Source organism: Mustelus asterias, chromosome 12 (genome assembly GCF_964213995.1).
Source record: "Mustelus asterias chromosome 12, sMusAst1.hap1.1, whole genome shotgun sequence".
Taxonomy (NCBI): Eukaryota; Metazoa; Chordata; class Chondrichthyes; order Carcharhiniformes; family Triakidae; genus Mustelus; species Mustelus asterias.
In genome coordinates this window covers 54,697,449-54,718,659 of record NC_135812.1, presented here as the reverse complement: position 1 = coordinate 54,718,659, position 21,211 = coordinate 54,697,449, and the positions used below count along the sequence as shown (strand labels likewise).

Here is a 21,211-nt window from a genome sequence, read left to right as displayed (position 1 = left end):
CAGATTTGTCAGACACGACCTCCCCTTGGTGAAGCTGTGCTGACTCAGTCCTATTTTATCTTCCACTTCCAAGTACTCCACTTTCTCATCTTTAATAATGGACTCTAAAATCTTGCCAATGACCAAAGTCAGGCTAACCGGCCTATAATTTCCCGTCTGCTGCCTCCCTCCCTTCTTAAACAGCGGTGTTACATTAGCTACTATCCAGTCCTCTGGGACCCTCCCTGGACGAAGGGACAGCCTGTTCCGAAAGCTAGTGGCTTTTGCTACCAAATAAACCTGTTGGACTTTAACCTGGTGTTGTAAGACTTCTTACTGTGTTTACCCTCCCTGCCTCCAGTGATTCCTGAAAGATCACCACCAATGCCTCCACAATTTCTTCAGCTATCTCTTTTAGAACCCTGGGGTGCAGTCCATCCGGTCCAGGTGATTTATTCACCTTCAGACCTTTCAGTTTCCCCAGAACCTTCTCCATAGTGATGGCCACTGCACTCACCTGTGCCCCCGATTCTCCTGGAGCTCTGGCATCCCACTGGTGTCTTCCACTGTGAAGATTGATGCAAGGTAACTATTCAGTTCCTCTGCCATTTCTTTGTTTCCTATTACTCTCCAGCCACATTTTCCAGTGGTCCAATGTCTATTTTTGCCTCTCTCTTACCTTTGATTTATTGAAACAAACTCTTCCTGTCTTCTTTTATATTACTAGCTAGCTTACACTCATATTTCATATTTCCCCCCCCCCCCTCCCTCCCCCCAATCCCCATTGCTTTTTTTAGCTGTCCTCTGCTTGCTTTTAAAGACTTCCCAATGCTCTGGCTTCCCACTAATCCTCGTCACTGTGTATGCTTTTTCTTTTGCTTTTATGCTGTCTTTGTCTTCCCTCATTAGCGATGGATGCCTCATCCTCCCCTTAGCATGTTTCCTCCTCCTTGGGATGAATTTCTGAGGTGCCTCCCGAATAACCCCCAAAAACTCCTGCCATTGCTGTTCCACCGTCTTCCCTGCTGGGCTCCCTTTCCAATCAACTCTGGCCTCATGTCTTTGTAGTTGCCTTTATTTAATTGTAATACCGTTGCATCTGATTCCAGCTTCTCTCTCTCAAACTGCAGGAAAATTCTTTCATATTGTGGTCACTGCTCCCTAAGGGTTCCTCCACCTTAAGTTCCCTACTCATGTCTGCCTCATTACACATCACCAAATCCAGAGTTACCTGTTCCCTAGTAGGCTCTGTCCCAAGCTGCTCCAAAAACCATCTCTTAGACATTGCACAAATTCCTTTTCTTGGGATCCACCGGATTTTCCCAGTCCACCTGCATATTGAAGTCCCCCATGATTATTCTAATATTGCCTTTTCTATCTCCTGATTTATTTTCTGCCCCACATCCTGACGACTGCTAGGGGGCCTGTACACAACTCCCATCAGGGTCTTTTTACCTTTGCGATTCCTGAACTCTCACCACAGAGACTCTACACCTTCCGATCCTATACACTTCTTGCTATCGATTTAACTTCCTTCCTTACAAACAATACAACCCGGCCCCCTTTGCCTGTCCTTCCGATAGGACACATATTCAGATCCCAGCCCTGATCCCCTTGCAGCCAAGTCTCTGTGATTCCCACAACATCGTACCAGCCAATTTCAATGTGCGCAACAAGCTCATTTACCTTGTTCCGTATACTGCGCACATTTAGGTACAACACGCTCAGTCCTGCATTGACCACCTCCTTTCTCATACTTGTCACCTTTTTTGCTCTGCTGGAGGTTAGATTCCTGCCACCTTCTATATTCTCTGTTCTATTATGTGGTCTGGAAACTTTACTAAGCTCTCCTGAGCCCCCAGCTCCATTACCCTGCACTTCTACACTCTCCTTTAACTTTGATTTTCTATTTCTCCATACAACTGAACCCTGCCCTCCACTATTTAGTTTAACGCCCTATCTACTGACAGAGTGGTTATCTCTGGACTCTTGCCTGTACCACGGGATAGTTTAGAGAGGAATAGGGAGAGGGAAGGTTTGAATTCATGGCTGAGGGGATGGTGCAGGAGGGAGGGGTTCAGGTACTTAAGCAATTGGGGCTCGTACTGGGGAAGGTGTGACCTCTATGAGAAGGATGGTCTACACCTTAATCAGAAGGGGACCAATATCCTGGGGGGTAAATTTGCTAAGGCCATGCAAGGAGGTTTAAACTGATTCGGGGGGGGGGAGGGATCCTGAGTAGTGGGGCTGAAAGTGAGGGATGCATGGATGGGGACTGCAATGCACGGCATTGCAGAGGTGGGGTGGAGCAGGGTTTGAAATGTGTATACTTCAATGCCAGGAGTATTCGCAATAAAGTGGGTGAACTTGCAGCGTGGATCAGTACCTGGGACTTCGATGTTGTGGCTATTTCAGAGACATGGATAGAGCAGGGGCAGGAATGGATGCTGCAGGTCCCGGGGTTCAAATGTTTTAGTCGAAGTAGGGAAGGAGGTAGAAGAGGAGGAGGGGTAGCATTATTGGTCAGAGATTGTATCACAGTGTCAGAGAGGAGGTTTGATGAGGACTTATCTGTTGAGGTAGTATGGGCGGAGATTAGAAATAGGAGAGGAGAGGTCACCCTGTTGGGAGTCTTTTATAGACCTCCTAAAAGTTCTAGAGAGGTTGAGGAAAGGATTGCGGAGTCAATCCTGCTTAGGAGTGAAAGTAATAGGGCAATTGTTATGGGGGATTTTAACTTGACTAATATTGACTGGAATTGTTATAGCTCTAGCTCGTTAGAGGGGTCAGTTTTTGTTCAAAGCGTGCAGGAAGGTTTTTTGACTCAGTATGTAGACAGGCCAACTAGAGGTGAGGCTATATTGGATCTGGTGCTGGGAAATGAGCCAGACCAGGTGCTAGACTTGGAAGTTGGTGTGCATTTTGGTGATAGTGACCACAATTCGGTTACGTTCACCTTAGTGATGGAAAGGGATAGGCATGAACCTCGGGCCAGTGGTTTTAGCTGGGGGAAGGGTAATTATGAGGCTATTAGGAGAGAATTAGGAAACATAGGTTGGACTAGGAGATTACAGGGACTGGGAACGTCTGACATGTGGAGTTTTTTCAAGGAGCAGCTACTGCGAGTCTGTGATAGGTATGTCCCTGTCAGGCAAGGAGGAATTGGTAGGGCTAGGGAACCGTGGTGCACCAAAAAAGTTTCTTTGTTGGTTAAAAAGAAAAAGGAGGCTTATGTTCGGATGAGACGTGAGCACTCGGGTAGTGCACTAGAAAGCTTTAGATTGGCTAAGAGGGAGTTGAAGAGCGAGCTTAGAAGGGCTAAAAGGGGACATGAGAAGACTTTGGCGGATAGGGTTAAAGAGAATCCTAAGGCGTTCTATAGGTATGTCAAGAACAGAAGGTTGGTTAGGGCAAGTTTAGGGCCAGTTATAGATGGCAGAGGGAAGTTATGTGTGGAACCGGAGGAGATTGGTGAAGCATTGAACCAATATTTCTCTTCGGTGTTCACGCAAGGGGACATGAATATAGCTGAGGAGGACACTGGGTTGCAAGGGAGTAGAATAGACAGTATTACAGTTGATAAGGAGGATGTGCAGGATATTCTGGAGGGTCTGAAAATAGATAAATCCCCTGGTCCGGATGGGATTTATCCAAGGATTCTCTGGGAGGCAAGAGAAGTGATTGCAGAGCCTCTGGCTCTGATCTTCAGGTCGTCGTTGGCCTCTGGTATAGTACCAGAAGATTGGAGGTTAGCGAATGTTGTCCCATTGTTTAAGAAGGGGAACAGAGACTTCCCCGGGAATTATAGACCGGTGAGTCTCACTTCTGTTGTCGGCAAGATGTTGGAAAAAATTATAAGGGATAGGATTTATAGTTATTTGGAGAGTAATGAATTGATAGGTGATAGTCAGCATGGTTTTGTGGCAGGTAGGTCGTGCCTTACTAACCTTATTGAGTTTTTTGAGAAAGTGACCAAGGAGGTGGATGGGGGCAAGGCAGTGGACGTGGTATATATGGATTTTAGTAAGGCGTTTGATAAGGTTCACCATGGTAGGCTTCTGCAGAAAATGCAGATGTATGGGATTGGGGGTGATCTAGGAAATTGGATCAGGAATTGGCTAGCGGATAGGAAACAGAGGGTGGTGGTTGATAGTAAATATTCATCATGGAGTGCGGTTACAAGTGGTGTACCTCAGGGATCTGTTTTGGGGCCACTGCTGTTTGTAATATTTATTAATGATCTGGATGAGGGTATAGTTGGGTGGATTAGCAAATTTGCTGATGACACCAAAGTCGGTGGTGTGGTAGACAGTGAGGAAGGGTGTCGTAGTTTGCAGGAAGACTTAGACAGGTTGCAAAGTTGGGCCGAGAGGTGGCGGATGGAGTTTAATGCGGAGAAGTGTGAGGTAATTCACTTTGGTAGGAATAACAGATGTGTTGAGTATAGGGCTAACGGGAGGACTTTGAATAGTGTGGAGGAGCAGAGGGATCTAGGTGTATGTGTGCATAGATCCCTGAAAGTTGGGAATCAAGTAGATAAGGTTGTTAAGAAGGCATATGGTGTCTTGGCGTTTATTGGTAGGGGGATTGAATTTAGGAGTCGTAGCGTTATGTTGCAACTGTACACAACTCTGGTGCGGCCGCACTTGGAGTACTGTGTGCAGTTCTGGTCCCCACATTACAGGAAGGATGTGGAGGCTTTGGAGAGGGTGCAGAGGAGGTTTACCAGGATGTTGCCTGGTATGGAGGGGAGATCCTATGAGGAGAGGCTGAGGGATTTGGGATTGTTTTCGCTGGAAAGGCGGCGGCTAAGAGGGGATCTTATTGAAACATATAAGATGATTAGAGGTTTAGATAGGGTGGATAGTGATAGCCTTTTTCCTCTGATGGAGAAATCCAGCACGAGGGGGCATGGCTTTAAATTGAGGGGGGGTAGTTATAGAACCGATGTCAGGGGTAGGTTCTTTACCCAGAGGGTGGTGAGGGATTGGAATGCCCTGCCAGCATCAGTAGTAAATGCGCCTAGTTTGGGGGCGTTTAAGAGATCCGTAGATAGGTTCATGGACGAAAAGAAATTGGTTTAGGTTGGAGGGTCACAGTTTTTTTTTTTTAACTGGTCGGTGCAACATCGTGGGCCGAAGGGCCTGTTCTGCGCTGTAATGTTCTATGTTCTATGTTCTCTGTTCTACAACCCTAGTTATACAATTCGCCAGGACTCTGGTCCCAGCACAATTCCGATGAAGACCGTCCCATCGGAACATCTCCCCTCTTCCCCAATACTGGTGCCAATGTCCCATGAGTTCAAACCAGTTCCTCCCACACCAATCTTTGAGCCACGCATTTACCCCCTTAATCTTATTGACCCAGTGCCAATTAGCTCTTGACTCCGGTAGTAATCCAGAGTCATAGAGTCAGAGACGTTTACAGCATGGAAACAGGCCCTTTGGCCCAACTTGTCCATGCCGCCCTTATTTTTTAAAAATCATATCATAGAAACCCTACAGTACAGAAAGAGGCCATTCGGCCCATCGAGTCTGCACCAACCACAATCCCACCCAGGCCCTACCCCCATATCCCTACATATTTTACCCACTAATCCCTCTAATCTACGCATCCCAGGACACTAAGGGGCAATTTTAGCATAGCCAATCAAGCTAACCCACACATCTTTGGACCCCTAAGCTAATCCCAATTGCCCACATTTGGCCCATATCCCTCTGTACCCATCGTACCCATGTAACTATCTAAATGCTTTTTAAAAGATAAAATTGTCCATGTCTCTACTACTACCTATGGCAGCTTGTTCCAGACACTCACCACCCTCTGTGTGAAAAAATTGCCCCTCTGGACACTTCTGTATCTCTCCCCTCTCACCTTAACCTATGCCCTCTAGTTTTACACTCCCCTACTTTTGGGAAAAGATATTGACTATCTACCTTGCCTATGCCCCTCATATTTTATAGACCTCTATAAGGTCACCCCTCAGCCTCCTACGCTGCAGAGAAAAAAGTCCCAGTCTATTCAGCCTCTCCTTACAACTCAATCCATCAAGTCCCGGTAGCACCCTAGTAAATCTTTTCTGCACTGGATTCTGCATGGATTTTAGTAAGGTGTTTGATAAGGTCCCCCATGGTCGGCTTATGATGAAAGTAAGGAGGTGTGGGATAGAGGGAAAGTTGGCCGATTGGATAGGTAACTGGCATTCGGCCTCTGATATTCGGGTAAGCGTTCTCCAAGGCGGCCTTCGTGACACACGACGGCGCAGAGTCGCTGAGCAGAAACTGATAGCCAAGTTCCGCACACACGAGGACGGCCTCAACCGGGATATTGGGTTCATGGCACACTATTTGTAACCCCCACAGAGTTTCACTGGCTGTCTTGTTTGGAGACGATACACATCTTTTTAGCCTGTCTTGATGCTCTCTCCACTCACATTGTTTTGTTTCTTAAAGACTTGATGAGTTGAAAGTATTCGCATTCCAACCATTATTCATGTAAATTGAGTTTGCGTCTTTATATGCTCTGTTTGTGAACACCTGAAGAAGGGGCTTGCAGCTCCGAAAGCTTGTCTGGCTTTTGCTACCAAATAAACCTGTTGGACTTTAACCTGGTGTTGTTAAACTTCTATCTGATCGAAGATAGAGGGTGGTGGTGGATGGAAAATTTTCGGACCGGAGGCAGGTTGCTAGCGGAGTGCCACAGGGATCAGTGCTTGGTCCTCTGCTCTTTGTGATTTTTATTAATGACTTAGAGGAGGGGGCTGAAGGGTGGATCAGTAAATTTGCTGATGACACCAAGATTGGTGGAGTAGTGGATGAGGTGGAGGGCTGTTGTAGGCTGCAAAGAGACATCGATAGGATGCAAAGCTGGGCTGAAAAATGGCAAATGGAGTTTAACCCTGATAAATGTGAGGTGATTCATTTTGGTAGGACTAATTTAAATGTGGATTACAGGGTCAAAGGTAGGGTTCTGAAGAATGTGGAGGAACAGCGAGATCTTGGGGTCCATATTCACAGATCTCTAAAGGTTGCCACTCAAGTGGATAGAGCTGTGAAGAAGGCCTATAGTGTGTTAGCTTTTATTAACAGGGGGTTGGAGTTTAAGAGCCGTGGGGTTATGCTGCAACTGTACAGGACCTTGGTGAGATCACATTTGGAATATTGTGTGCAGTTCTGGTCACCTCATTATAAGAAGGATGTGGAAGCGCTAGAAAGGGTGCAGAGGAGATTTACCAGGATGCTGCCTGGTTTGGAGGGTAGGTTTTATGAGGAAAGGTTGAGGGAGCTAGGGCTGTTCTCTCTGGAGCGGAGGAGGCTAAGGGGAGACTTAATAGAGGTTTATAAAATGATGAAGGGGATAGATAGAGTGAACGTTCAAAGACTATTTCCTCGGGTGGATGGAGCTATTACAAGGGGGCATTACTATAGGGTTCGTGGTGGGAGATATAGGAAGGATATCAGAGGTAGGTTCTTTACGCAGAGAGTTGTTGGGGTGTGGAATGGACTGCCTGCAGTGACAGTGGAGTCAGACACTTTAGGAACATTTAAGCGGTTATTGGATAGGCACATGGAGCACACCAGTATGATAGGGAGTGGGATAGCTTGATCTTGGTTTCAGATAAAGCTCGGCACAACATCATAGGCCGAAGGGCCTGTTCTGTGCTGTACTGTTTTATGTTCTATGCACTCTTTCTAGTTTAATAACATCCTTTCTATAATAGGGTGACCAGAATTGCACACAGTATTCCAAGTGTGGCCTCACCAATGTCTTGTACAATTTCAACAAGACGTCCCAACTCCTGTCTTCAATGTTCTGACCGATGAAACCAAGCATGCCAAATGCCTTCTTCACCACTCTGTCCACCTGTGACTCCACTTTCAAGGAACTATGAACATGTACCCCTAGATCTCTTTGTTCTGTAACTCTCCCCAACGCCCTACCATTAACTGAGTAAATCCTGACCTGGTTCAATCTACCAAAATGCATTACCTCGCATTTGTCTAAATTAAACTCCATCTGCCATTTGTCAGCCCACTGGCCCAATTGATCAAGATCCCGTTGCAATTGGAGATAGTCTTCCTCACTGTCCACCATGCCATATGTCATCTGCAAACTTACTAACCATGCCCCCTATATTCTCATCCAAATCATTAATATAAATGCCAAATAACAGTGGACCCAGCACTGATCCCAGAGGTACACCGCTGATCACAGGCCTCCAGTTTGAAAAACAACTCTGTACAACCACCTTCTGTCAAGAAGCCAATTTTGTATCCATTTAGATACCTCATCCTGGATCCCGTGAGATTTAACTTTATGCAACAACCTACCATGCGGTACCTTGTCAAAGGCCTTGCTAAGGTCCATGTAGACAATATCAACTGCACTGCCCTCATCTACTTTCTTGGTTACCCCTTCAAAAAACTCAATTAAATTTGTGAGACATGATGTTCCACTCACAAAGCCATGCTGACTATCCCTAATCAGTCCTTGCATCTCTAAATGCTTGTAGACCCTGTCTCTCAAAATACCTTCCAACAATTTACCCACCACAGATGTGAGGCTCACTGGCCTGAGTTTCCAGGCTTTTCCCTGCAGCCCTTTTTAAACAAAGGCACAACTTTTGCCACTCTCCCATCTTCAGGCACCTCACCCATGACTATCGATGATTCAAATATCTCTGCTCGGGGACCCACAATTTTCTCCCTAGCTTCCCACAATGTCCTGGGATACACTTCATCAGGTCCCGGGGATTTATCTACCTTGATGTGCTTTAAGACTTCCAGCACCTCCTTCTCTGTAATATGTACACTCCTCAAGACATCAATATTTAATTCCCCAAGTTTCCTAACATCCATGCTTTTCTCAACAGTAAATACTGATGAGAAATATTCATTTAGGATCTCACCCATCTCTTGTGGATCCGCACATAGATGACCTTGTTGATCCTTAAGAGGCCCTACGCTCTCCCTTGTTACTCTTTTGCCCTTTATGTATTTGTAGAAGCTCTTTGGATTCTCCTTTACTTTATCTGCCAAAACAAATTTTGTGTCCCTTTTTTGCCCTCCTGATTTCTCTCTTAACTCTACTCCTACATCCCCTATACTCTTCAAGAGATTCACTTGATCCCAGCTGCCTATGCACGTCATGTGCCTCTTTCTTCTTCTTGACCAGGGCCTCAATATCCCGAGTCATCCAGGGTTCCTGACTTCTGCCAGCCTTGCCCTTCACTCTAAGAGGAATGTGTTTACCCTGAACCCTGGTTAACACACTTTTGAAAGTCTGCCACTTACCAGACGTCCCTTTGCCTTCCCACAGGCTCCCCCAATTAACTTGTGAAAGTTCCTGCCTGATACCATCAAAATTGGCCTTGCCCCAGTTTAGAATATTAACTTTTGGGACTGACCTGTCATTCTCCATAGCTATCTTAAAACTAATAGAATTATGGTTACTGGTCCTAAAGTGATCCCTCACTAACACTTCTGTCATCTGCCTTTCCTTATTTCCCAAGAGGAGGTCAAGTTTTGCCCCCTCTCTATTCGGGCCATCCACATACTGAATGAGAAATTCCTCCTGAATACACTCAACAAATTTTTCTCCATCCAACCCTCTAATACTGTGGCTGTCCCAGTCAATGTTGGGCAAATTAAAATCTCCAACTATTACCACCCTATTTTTCTTGGAGCTGTCTGTAATCTCCTTACATATTTGCTCCTCAGTTTCCCGCTGACTATTTGGGGGTCTATAGTACAATCCTATCAAAGTGATTTCCTCCTCCTTATTTCTCAGTTGTACCCATATAGACTCAGTGGCCGAACCCTCGGATATATCCCCTCTCAGTACGGCCGTGATGCTTTCCCTAATCAAAAGTGCAACTCCCCCTCCTCTCTCACCTCATGTTCTATGTTTCCTATAGCATCTGTACCCTGGAACATTGAGCTGCCAGTCCTGTCCCTCCCTTAATCATGTTTCAGTAATTGCTATAATATCCCAGTCCCATGTACCCATCAATGCCCTGAGTTCATCTGCCCGTCAGGCCTCTTGCATTGAAATAAATGCAGTTTAATCTGGACTTCCCTCGCTCTCTGTCTTGCTTCTGTCTGGTACTAGGATTACTGACACTGCCTTTACTAATTAATGTGCTCTCTTTAACTTCCATGCTATCCTCAAACTTCTATTCTGTCTCCCTACTGCTTTGGATCCCACCCCCCCCCCGCCAAACTAGTTTAAAGAGATTATTACCTTTTTGGTTCTGCTTTTTAATTTAGCTCCTAGCTGTTCATACTCTCTTAGCAGAATCCTTGTTCCTGTTCTACCTATGTCGTTGGTACCTACGTGGACCATGACAACTGGATCTTTACCCTCCCACTCCAAGTTCGTCTGCAGCCCAGATGAGATATCCCGAACCTGAGCACCAGGCAGGCAACACAACCTTCGGGATTCTCGATCCTGGTCACAGAGAACAGTGTCAATGCCCCTAACTACACTATCCCAAATTACGACTACATTTCTTTTTTCTCCCCCCGCTCGAATGGCTCCCTGTACCACGGTGCCGTGGTCAGTTTGCTCATCCTCCCTGCAGTACCCGTTCCCGTTCACACAGGGAGCAAGAATATCGAACCTGTTGGACAAGTTCAGGGACTGAGGCTCCTGCAACCCTATCTCCTGGATTCCTCTACCTGCCTCATTCGCAGCCACACCCACCTGTCCCTGACCACTGGCTGAATTTAATCTAAGGAGTGTGACTGCCTCCTGGAACAGTGTCCAGGTATCTCTCCTGCTCCCTGATGTGTCGCAGCATCCGAAGCTCAGAATCCAGCTCATCCACTCTGAGCTGGAGTTCCTCAAGCAACCAACACTTCCTACAGACATGCTCACTGGGAACCACAATGGGTCCACCAGCTCCCACATCATGCATGAACAACACGTCACCTGACCCTCCATCTCTATTTTATTTTGGGTTTTAATTTTGGTTTTAATATTTTTTAAATTCAAACTTTATTATATAGCTCCTTATTACCTCAGTCTCAACACAATTTCTAACCAGTAATTTAAATGGATTTTCAAATGTGGCATAGCTTCCTAATGGCCAATCAAATCACAGCCTTCCTGTGATGTCACTTTTAAGTTTTTTGGTCCAAACTCACTATCAGTTTCAGAGAATCAAGAGTAACACTTACTGACCAATTGGCACTCTCCCTTACTGACCAATTAGCGCTCTCCCTTACTGACCAATCGGCGCTCTCCCTTACTGACCAATCGGCGCTCTCCCTTACTGACCAATCGGCGCTCTCCCTTACTGACCAATCGGCGCTCTCCCTTACTGACCAATCGGCACTCTCCCTTACTGACCAATCAGCATTCTCCCTTACTGACCAATCAGCATTCTCCCTTACTGACCAATCAGCATTCTCCCTTACTGACCAATCAGCATTCTCCCTTACTGACCAATCAGCACTCTCCCTTACTGACCAATCAGCACTTTCCCTTGCCTGTTTCGCCTAACTCCCTGTTTTCACCCAATTCCAAAAGCACCCCTCACAGTCAGGCAGCACTCACCGTGTAGACAGAGTAGCACTGTGAGGCCTTGTTTTTATAGGCACAACTTACAATACTCACACGACCCTTTGTAGTTTCTTGCAGTCTTGGGCAGAGCAGGAGCCGTACCAAGCTGTGATACAACCAGAAAGAATGCTTTCTATGGTGCATCTGTAAAAGTTGGTGAGAGTCGTAGTGGACATGCCAAATTGGAAAGGGTGCAGAAGCAATTTATCAGAATGTTGCCTGCTTTAAAAGATATGGACTATGAAGAAAGGTTGAACAAACTTGGATTGTTTTTATTAGAGCATCGGAGGAAGAGGAGGTACTTGATAGAGGTTTACAAGATTATGACAGACTTGGATAGAGTGGATAGTCAGAGTCTTTTTCCCAGCATTGAAGCATCAATAATTGGGGGCATAGGTTGAAAGTGAGAGGGGGGATGTTTAAAAGAGATGTAAGGGGCAAGTTTTTCACGCAGAGGGTGGTGAATGCCTGGAACCCAGTGCCGGAGGAGGTGGTGGAAGCAGATTCTATGGTAACGTTCAAGAGGCATCTGGATAGATACATGAATAGGCAGGGAATAGAGGGATATGGACCATACAGAGACAAGAAAATATTGGATTAAAGAGGCATCTGTGTCGGCACAGACATGGTGGGCGTAAAGGCCTGTTCCTGTGCTGTACTGTTCTTTGTCCTTTAGATATAGCAGAGTGTGAATGGAGGGAGAATGTGTGGGATGGAGATTCAGAGCTCTTGGGTAATGAGAGAGGAAAGAATGTTCCATAGAAACTAGAATTGTCTGTTCTGAATTTCTATCCTGTACTGATAGTGATGACTTTTGTAAATTCCTTTTACAGGATATCAGAAGGTGAGGATTTACAGACAGAAATCTTAAACCAAATGGAATGTCAAAGCCTGACAGGGTCATTCATCAGTACCTGAATATTATCAGCCTTTGAATCTAGACAGAGAAATATTTCTCTGTTCTGCCTGTTTCAGAAGGCTTGAAACATCAGTGTGACTGGAAAAGCACCAAGACACACACACACCTTCTTGTGCTTTGTATGCGAAAAGACCTTTTACAATTAGACAGCCTGAATAAACATCACAGCATTCACAGCAGGGAGAGACTGTACCCGTGTTCTGTGTGTAGACGATCCTTCAACTAATCATCAAACCTGGAGAGTCACAAGGATACCTGCACTATGGGGAAACCATGGAAATGTGGGGACTGTGTAAAAGGATTCAGGTTCCCATCACAGAAACCCTACAGTGCAGAAGGAGGCCATTCGGCCCATCGAGTCTGCACCAACCACAATCCCACCCAGGCCCTACCCCCACATATTTACCCGCTAATCCCTCTAACCTACGCATCTCAGGACTCTAAGGGGCAATTTTTTTTTCAACCTGGCCAATCAACCTAGCCCGCACATCTTTGGACTGTGGGAGGAAACCAGAGCACCCGGAGGAAACCCACGCAGACATGAGGAGAATGTGCAAACTCCACACAGGCAGTGACCCAAGCCGGGAATCGAACCCAGGTCCCTGGAGCTGTGAAGCAGCAGTGCTAACCACTGTGCTACCGTGCCGCCCATATGAGCTGGAAATTCATCGATGCAGTCACACAGGGGAGAGACCATTCTCCTGTTCTGTGTGTGGGAAGGGATTCATTCAGTTATCTGGCCTGCTGAGTCACAATGTCACTGACAGCAATGAGAGACCTTTGAAATGCTCTGACTGTGGGAGTGGATTCAAAAGCTCTGGTGATCTGGTGTCCCATCAGTGCATTCACACTGAAGAGAGACCGTTCAGCTGCTCTCACTGCTCAAAGAGGTTTAAATGGTCATCCACACTGCGGAGACACCAGTGAGTTCACACTGGGGAGAGGCCATTCACCTGCTGTCTGTGTGGGAAGGGATTCACTCAGTTGTCTGTCCTGCTGAGACACCAGCGAGTTCACACTGGGGAGAGACCATTCACCTGCTCTCAGTGTGGGAAGGGATTCACTAATTCATCCCACCTGTTGAGACACCAGCGAGTTCACAAGTGATGACAGGGGTTGGATTCTGCTGCTTCGCTGCAGTTAATCACATCCAGACTGAGCCATGTTCACTCTGACAGTGGGTGAAATGAGAGGGGTTAGATTTTTTATTTTAGAATCCTACAGTGCAGAAGGAGGCCATTCGGCCCATTGAGTCTGCACCGACCACAATCCCATCCAGGCCCTATCCCCATAACTCCATGCATTTACCCTAGCTAGTCCCCCTGGCACTAAGGGGTAATTTAGCATGGCTAATCCACCTAACCTGCATATTTTTGGACTGTGGGAGGGAACAGGAGCATCTGGAGGAAACCCACGCAGACACAGGGAGAATGTGAAAACTCCACACACACAGTGATCCAAGCCGGGAATCGAACCCGGGTCCTTGGTGCTGTGAGGCAGCAGTGCTAACCACTGTGCTGGTTGGGGGTTCTTTCTGCTGGACTGGCCGGTCTCACAACTTTGCTTCCAGTAGGCTGATGCTCTTTGAGCCTGGGAGAGCACATTTCCACTGAAATGATCCACAAAAGCTGACGAAGGACATTTATTTTATCCTGGATAGAAAATAACATTTTTCCTACCACTACAAGGTAGATCTAAAATAAATACATTTGTCCCCTTCAATGTATTCACCTCAATCACTCACTGTGGTAGTGAGTTTCACATTCTCACCACTCGCTGGGTAAAGAGGTTTCTCCTGAAATCCCTATTGGATTATTGAACCCCTTCATAATCTTAAAGACTTCCATCAGGTCACCCTTCAGTCTTCTCTTTTCTGGAGAAAAGCTGCCCCAGCCTTTCCTGAGGATTAAATGCTCTCAGTTCTGGGATTATTCTTGTGAATCTTTGTTGCCTCTTCTCCAGTGCCTCTATTTCCCTTTTCTAAATGGAGATCACAAATGTTGACAGTGCTCCCAGTGTAGTCTAACCCTGGTTCTAAACAAGCTGAACAGAACCTCCCTGCTTTTCAATTCTATCCCTCTAGAATGGAACCCTATAGGTGGACCCCACACTTTAGGAAAGATGTGAAGTTCTTAGAGAGGGTGCAGAGGAGATTTATGAGAATGGCTCCAGGGATGAGGGACTTTGGTGAGTTGGAGAGACTGGAGCAGCTGAAATTTCTCTCTTTACATCAGGCATTAAGATTGGAAAAGGGGCCATTCAGCCCATTGATTCCATACTGGCTGCCTGTAGATTAAACCGTTGCCCTGTTCTCTCTCCATATCCTTGTAGATTTAATATCCTGAAGTGCCACCTAACTTTATTTTGGAAACATTCCATCATCTCTGCTTTTCTCCCCCTTGTCGGAAGTCAGTTCCAGGTAGCTATCATTTTCTTCCAATGCAAACGACAAGCAGAGAGCACAAAAGGAGGCCGTTTGACCCATTGTGCCCATGCTGGCTTAGAACATTCTAAGTAACAAGGTCAAGGAAGCCATGTTAAATTCTAACATGTGACTAGAGCGTGATTTTAAAAATTAATGTTGTACTCACCTAAATGCTTGTGGAAGCTGCATAGCTAGCAGAAATTGTACAGACTAATAATTTCTTCTCTCAATTTGACCAGCTGGAAGACATTATATTCTGTCAAATCTGGTTCAAGAATAAGGTTGATTGTTCAGTCGAAGTAAAAAAAAAAGCTATTGGCTTCCACCAAGTGTCTTTTTGAACCAGTGCATCTTGTGTTAACCAAATGTATGAATTAAATATTACTGCATTTATTAGCTATCGATCAGTATTGGATGATTGAATAAGTAGTGAGTCTCAAGTGAGCTATAGTTAATCAATCAATAATGAATCAGTAGTTATAGTAAAAGACTGAGTTTTATTTGCTTTAAAATGTAAAAGCTTAATTGCTGTGTATGTAAAGAATGTGCAATGAAGATAAATGTACCGGCGAGAGAGACCTCCAAGCTCTGATTAGCCTGAACATTTGAAGCTCTATGAATAAGGGATTGTAGAGAATCAGATAAAGTGCGGCATGGTAGCACAGTGGTTAGCACTGATGCCTCACAGCGCCAGGGACTCGAGTTCAATTCTAGCCTCGGGTCACTGTCTGTATGGAGTCTGCACATTCTCCCTGCGTCTGCATGGATTTCCTCCGGGTGCTCCGGTTTCCTCCCACAGTCCAAAATGCGAGTCAGGTTGATTGGTCATGATAAATTGAGCCTAGTGTCAGGGAACTAGGGTAAATATGTGGGGTTACGGGAATAGGGCCTGGGTGGAATTGTAGTCAGTGCAGACTCAAAGGGCCGAATGGCCTCCTTCTGTAGGGAATCTATGATAATATGCAACAGTTCTATTGTTTTCCTGTCTAAGATAATCAGGAAAGGTGGTGTAAGTAATCTGGGAAATAATTAATCTCGTGACCAAATTGACCAATTGTCATGTTACAACAGACCTAACTCTGATGTAAGGTAATGGTCACTTTGGGGATAAAAGTAGAGATTCCGAAGGTCTTCCTTGCTAAACAAGTACTGAAGACTCCCAAGGCCGAGGTCAAAGGAAATTACTGTCAAAGAAGGAGCCAAACTCCCGAGACTGAATTCCACAAGAATTCCTGTCAAAGAAGGAGCCAGAGAGGGTTACACTTCTACGGACTGATCACCCACATGAAGTTGTAAAAGTCAATGTCTTAAAGTCGTTCAGTAAACTTTTTTCATTGAATATTCTTTTTAAATTTACTATCCAGAGAATTCTGCCTTTGCCTTAATTGGTTTAAGTCTTGTCTGAACCAAAGTGAATTTATTCAATGGTAAATTGGGAGTGGCTGAATTCAGTTAAGTTCCAGATAACAAAATCAGATAACATAAATTTTCAATTTAAACACTTGCATTTCTATTTCACCTTTCACAACCACAGGACGTCCCAAAGTGCTTTACAGGCAATGAAGAAGTACTTTCAAAGTGTGGTCACTGTTGTCAGAAATGCAGCAGCCAATTTACACACAGCAAGATCCCACAAACAGCAATATGATACTGAGCAGATGATGTGTTTTTATTTTGTTGATTGAGGGATAAATATTGGCCAGGACACCGCAGATAGGTTCCCTGCTCTTCTTCCAAGTAGTGGCTGTGGGATCTTTTACATCCACCTGCGAGGGGCAGAAAGTGCCTCAGTTTAAAATCTTATTTGAAAGAAGGCTGTTCCGACAGTGCAGCACTCCCTCAGTGCTGGATGAGGAATGTTGGATTTGATTTTTGTCCTCCGGTCCCTGGACTGTGAAAGGTTGCAACGAAATCTGTCCCTTTTAATCTGCACAAAAGCAGGAAGCTGAGATTGACAGGCTGCAGGAGAAGTCCATTCAGCCCTTGTGCCCCTGCTATCTCTTTGAAAGGACTCTCTGATTTGTCCAACTGCTTTGCTCTTTCCTCACACCCCTGCAGATTCTTTCCTTTCAAGTCTTTACCCTTTGGAAAGATTCTATTGAATCTGTTTTCAGGCAGATCAGAACGACTCACTGCGTCAAAAAATAAAATCAAATCTCATCTTCCCTCTGGCTCCTTTGCCAATTACCTTAGAGGGATTCACTTTCTGTTAAAGAGCCTGCCAACCCCTCTCACCCACTTTCCCTAAAGTGCATCAATCTCATCAGGAAAAGTCCAGAAAACCGAATCCTATCCTTCGGGATAGGATTTACGACCATTTAGAAAGATGCAGCTTAATCCGGGATAGTCAGCACGGATTTGTGAAGGGCGAGTCTTGCCTCACAAATTTGATAGAATTTTTTGAGGAGGTAACTAAGTGTGTAGATGAAGGTAGTGCAGTTGATGTCATATACATGGATTTCAGTAAGGCGTTTGATAAAGTCCCCCATGGTCGGCTTATGAAGAAAGTAAGAATGTGTGGGATAGAGGGAAGTTTGGCCGATTGGATAGGTAACTGGCTATCTAACAGAAGACAGAGGGTGGTGGTGGATGGAAAATTTTCGGACTGGAAACCGGTTAGCAGCGGAGTGCCACAGGGATCAGTGCTTGGTCCTCTGCTATTTGTGATTTTTATAAATGACTTGGAGGAGGGGGCTGAAGGGTGGATCAGTAAATTTGCTGATGACACCAAGATTGGTGGAGTAGTGGATGAGGTGGAGGGCTGTTGTAGGCTGCAAAGAGATATAGATAGGATGCAGAGCTGGGCTGAAAAATGGCAAATGGAGTTTAACCCTGACAAATGCGAGGTGATTCATTTTGGCAGGACAAATTTAAATGTGGATTACAGGGTCAAAGGTAGGGTTCTGAAGAATGTGGAGGAACAGAGAGATCTTGGGGTTCATATCCATAGATCTCTGAAGGTTGCCATTCAAGTGGATAGAGCCGTGAAGAAGGCCTATAGTGTGTTGGCGTTCATTAACAGGGGGTTTGAGTTTAAGAGCCGTGGGGTTATGCTGCAACTGTACAGGACCTTGGTGAGACCACATTTGGATTATTGTGTGCAGTTCTGGTCACCTCACTATAAGAAGGATGTGGAGACACTGGAAAGAGTGCAGAGGAGATTTACCAGGATGCTGCCTGGTTTGGAGGGGAGGTCTTATGAGGAAAGGTTGAGGGAACTTGGGCTTTTTTCTTTGGAGCGGAGGAGGTTGAGAGGAGACTTGATAGAGGTTTATAAGATGATGAGGGGGATCGATAGAGTGAATGTTCAAAGACTATTTCCTTGGGTGAATGGAGTGGTAACTTGGGGGCATAACTATAGGGTTCATGGTGGGAGATATAGGAAGGATGTCCGAGGTAGGTTTTTTACTCAGAGTGGTTGGGGTGTGGAATGGACTGCCTGCAGGGATAGTGGAGTCAGAAACTTTAGGAACATGTAAGAAGCTATTGGATAGGCACATGGAGTACTTCGGGATGATAGGGAGGAAATAGCTTGATCTGGGTTTCAGACAAAGCACGGCACAACATCGTGGGCCGAAGGGCCTGTTCTGTGCTGTACTGTTCTATGTTCTATGTTCACTGATAAAAGTTTATTCATGAAACAGAACATGGTTAAAACAAACAGAAAATGACTTAAGGATCAAAGACAACCAGAGTAAAAGAATGTTCACAATGTTTTGGACAAATGGTTTCTCTTTAATTCATCTGCAGCTGTTCTCTGCCCTCTTTGTGGAACACCTCCGCTGAGTCCACAAGCATGACCCTGACCTTCCGCTTGCTTGCCATTAGAATTCACCACCTTGCTCTCACGCTCACATTTCTGTCCTCGGCCTGCTGCAATGTTCCGGAGAAGCCCAACACAAGCTGGACAAACAGCCTCTCACCTTCCGATGTGGCATTTTCCAGCCTTCTGGACTCAACATTGAGTTCAACAACTTCACACCCTGAACTCTCTCCTCCATTTTGATTTGTTTTTTTTGCCGAGTGCCAGTCTGCATCATGTTTCATGTTTTTTTTCCAGACAGAGCTGTCTTTATTCTGCTATTAACACTTATTCTGGACAAATGATTTGTTCCTTTACTACAACCATTACCTCTCCCTTTGCCTTTTGTTCCTGGACATTTTTGACATTTAATCTCACCCGCCCTCTAACCAATCCCTGACTTTCTCTTTTGTTGCACCTGACCGCCCCCCCCCTCCCCCTTTCTCAGCAGCATCAAACCCATCACATTTCTCCCTCTCTTTAGTTCTGAAGTAGAGTTACATTGGACGTGAAATGTTAACTCTGTTTCTCTCTCCACAGATGCTGCCAGACCTGCTGCATTTTTGTAGATCTGTCTGTTTATTTTTGATCTGCCTCAAGTGGTAGGAAAAACACTATTTGCTATCCAGGATAAAATAAATGTCCTTCAGCTTTTGTGGATCATTTCAGTGGAAATGTGCCCTCCCAGGCTCAAAGAGCATCAGCCCACTGGAAGCAAAGTCGTGAGACTGGTCAGTTCAGCAGAAAGAAACCCTCTGACCCTCCCACTTCACCCACTGTCAGAATGAACATGGTTCAGTCCTGGATGTGATTAACAGCAGCATCCAAGCCTGTAATCACTTGTGAACTCGCTGGTGTCTGCAGGTTGGAAAACTGAGCTTCTCGGCCTTTTGGCTAAGATCAAGTGTGGTATCAACATGCTGTACTTGGTTGAAGTCATTAGGTTACATTTTAGCTTCATTTGAAGCAATTTTTAAAAGCGCCATCTCGGCCTTTTGGCTAAGATGCAAATGAATCAAGCCTTGGAGGAGGTGCAATGCCTACTCCAATCAGCTTGGATCATGTAGATCAAGCCCAAGACAGGAGGTGAGAGCCCTGTCTTGTCAGCTTGGATCGGGAATGTCTCACTTGTTGAGACTCTGAATTGGACTTGATTTGATTGAATTGGATTAAATTTTTTAAAAACTGAGTGAATCCCTTCCCACACATAGAGCAGGTGAATAGCATTTCCCCGCTGTGAACTCGTTGGTGTCTGCAGGTTGGAAGACATTTTAAATCTTTTTGTGCAGTGAGAGCCGCTGAACGGTCTCTCCTCGGTGTGAATGTGCTGATGGGCCATCAGATCCCGAGACCTTTTGAAGCCACTCCCACAGTCAGAGCATTTAAAGGGTGTCTCCTGGGTTTGAGAGACATGTGTCAGTCGATCAGGTAACTGAATGAATCCCTTTCCATACACAGAGCAGGTGAATTGTGTCTCCTCAGTGTGAATTCGCTGGTGTCTTCCCAAAGTGGGTAACTGAGTGAATCCCTTTCCACAATTGGAGCAGGTGCATGCATTTTCCCCAGGATGAATGCATCTGTATTTCTCCAGGTGGGATAACTCACTGAATTGCTTTCCGCACACACAGCAGGTGAACAGTCTCTCGCCAGTGTGGCTGTGCCGAGGAATTTCCAGCTGAGATGGGAACCTGAGGCACACCACTAGGCACCGGCTGCCATCCTGAAAAAGACCCCTTTATCCCCATTCTTTGCCTTCTGCCAGTCAGCCAATCCTCCATCCGTGCCAGGATCTTACCATTAACGCCATGGGCTCTTAACTTATTTAACAGTCTACTATGCGGCACCTTGTCAAAGGTCTTCCGGAAATCTAAATAAATCACTTCCACTGGTTCTCCTTTATCTAACTTGCTTGTTACCTCCTCAAAGAACTCTAACAGATTTGTCAGTCACGACCTCCCCTTGATGAAGCCGTGCTGACTCACTCCTATTTTATCATGCACTTCCAAGTACTCCACTTTCTCATCTTTAATAATGGACTCTAAAATCTTGCCAATGACCGAAGTCAGGCTAACCAGCCAATAATTTTCCGTCTGCTGCCTCCCTCCCTTCTTAAACAGCGGTGTTACATTAGCTACTTTCCAGTCCCTGGGACGCTCCCTGCCTCCAGTGATTCCTGAAAGATCACCACCAATGCCTCCACAATTTCCTCAGCTATCTCTTTTAGAACCCTGGGCTGTAGTCCATCCAGTCCAGGTGATTTATCCACCTTTAGACCTTTTAGTTTCCCCAGAACCTTCTCCTTAGTGATGGCCACTACACTCACCTGTGCCCCCTGATTCTCCTAGAGCTCCGGCATCCCACTGGTGTCTTCTGAAGACTGATACAAAGTAACGATTCAGTTCCTCTGCCATTTCTTTGTTTCCTATCATTACTTCACCAGCCACATTTTCCAGTGGTCCAATGTCTATTGTTGCCTCTCTTTTGCCTTTTATATATTGAAAAAAACTCAGAGTCATAGAGG

General features: G+C 45.5%; 1 protein-coding gene and 1 non-coding gene across 2 annotated transcripts in view; one reads left to right on the top strand and one right to left on the bottom strand.

Moving 5' to 3' along the window:
* The window catches only part of LOC144501461 (uncharacterized), a 418,660-nt gene that overhangs the window by 56,169 nt on the left and 341,280 nt on the right, over window positions 1-21,211 (bottom strand). The gene's annotated exons all lie outside the window — the stretch shown is intronic.
* On the top strand, window positions 19,565-19,755 carry LOC144502127 (U2 spliceosomal RNA). Its single transcript, XR_013499270.1, has one exon. It is a non-coding gene; the product is annotated as a U2 spliceosomal RNA (small nuclear RNA).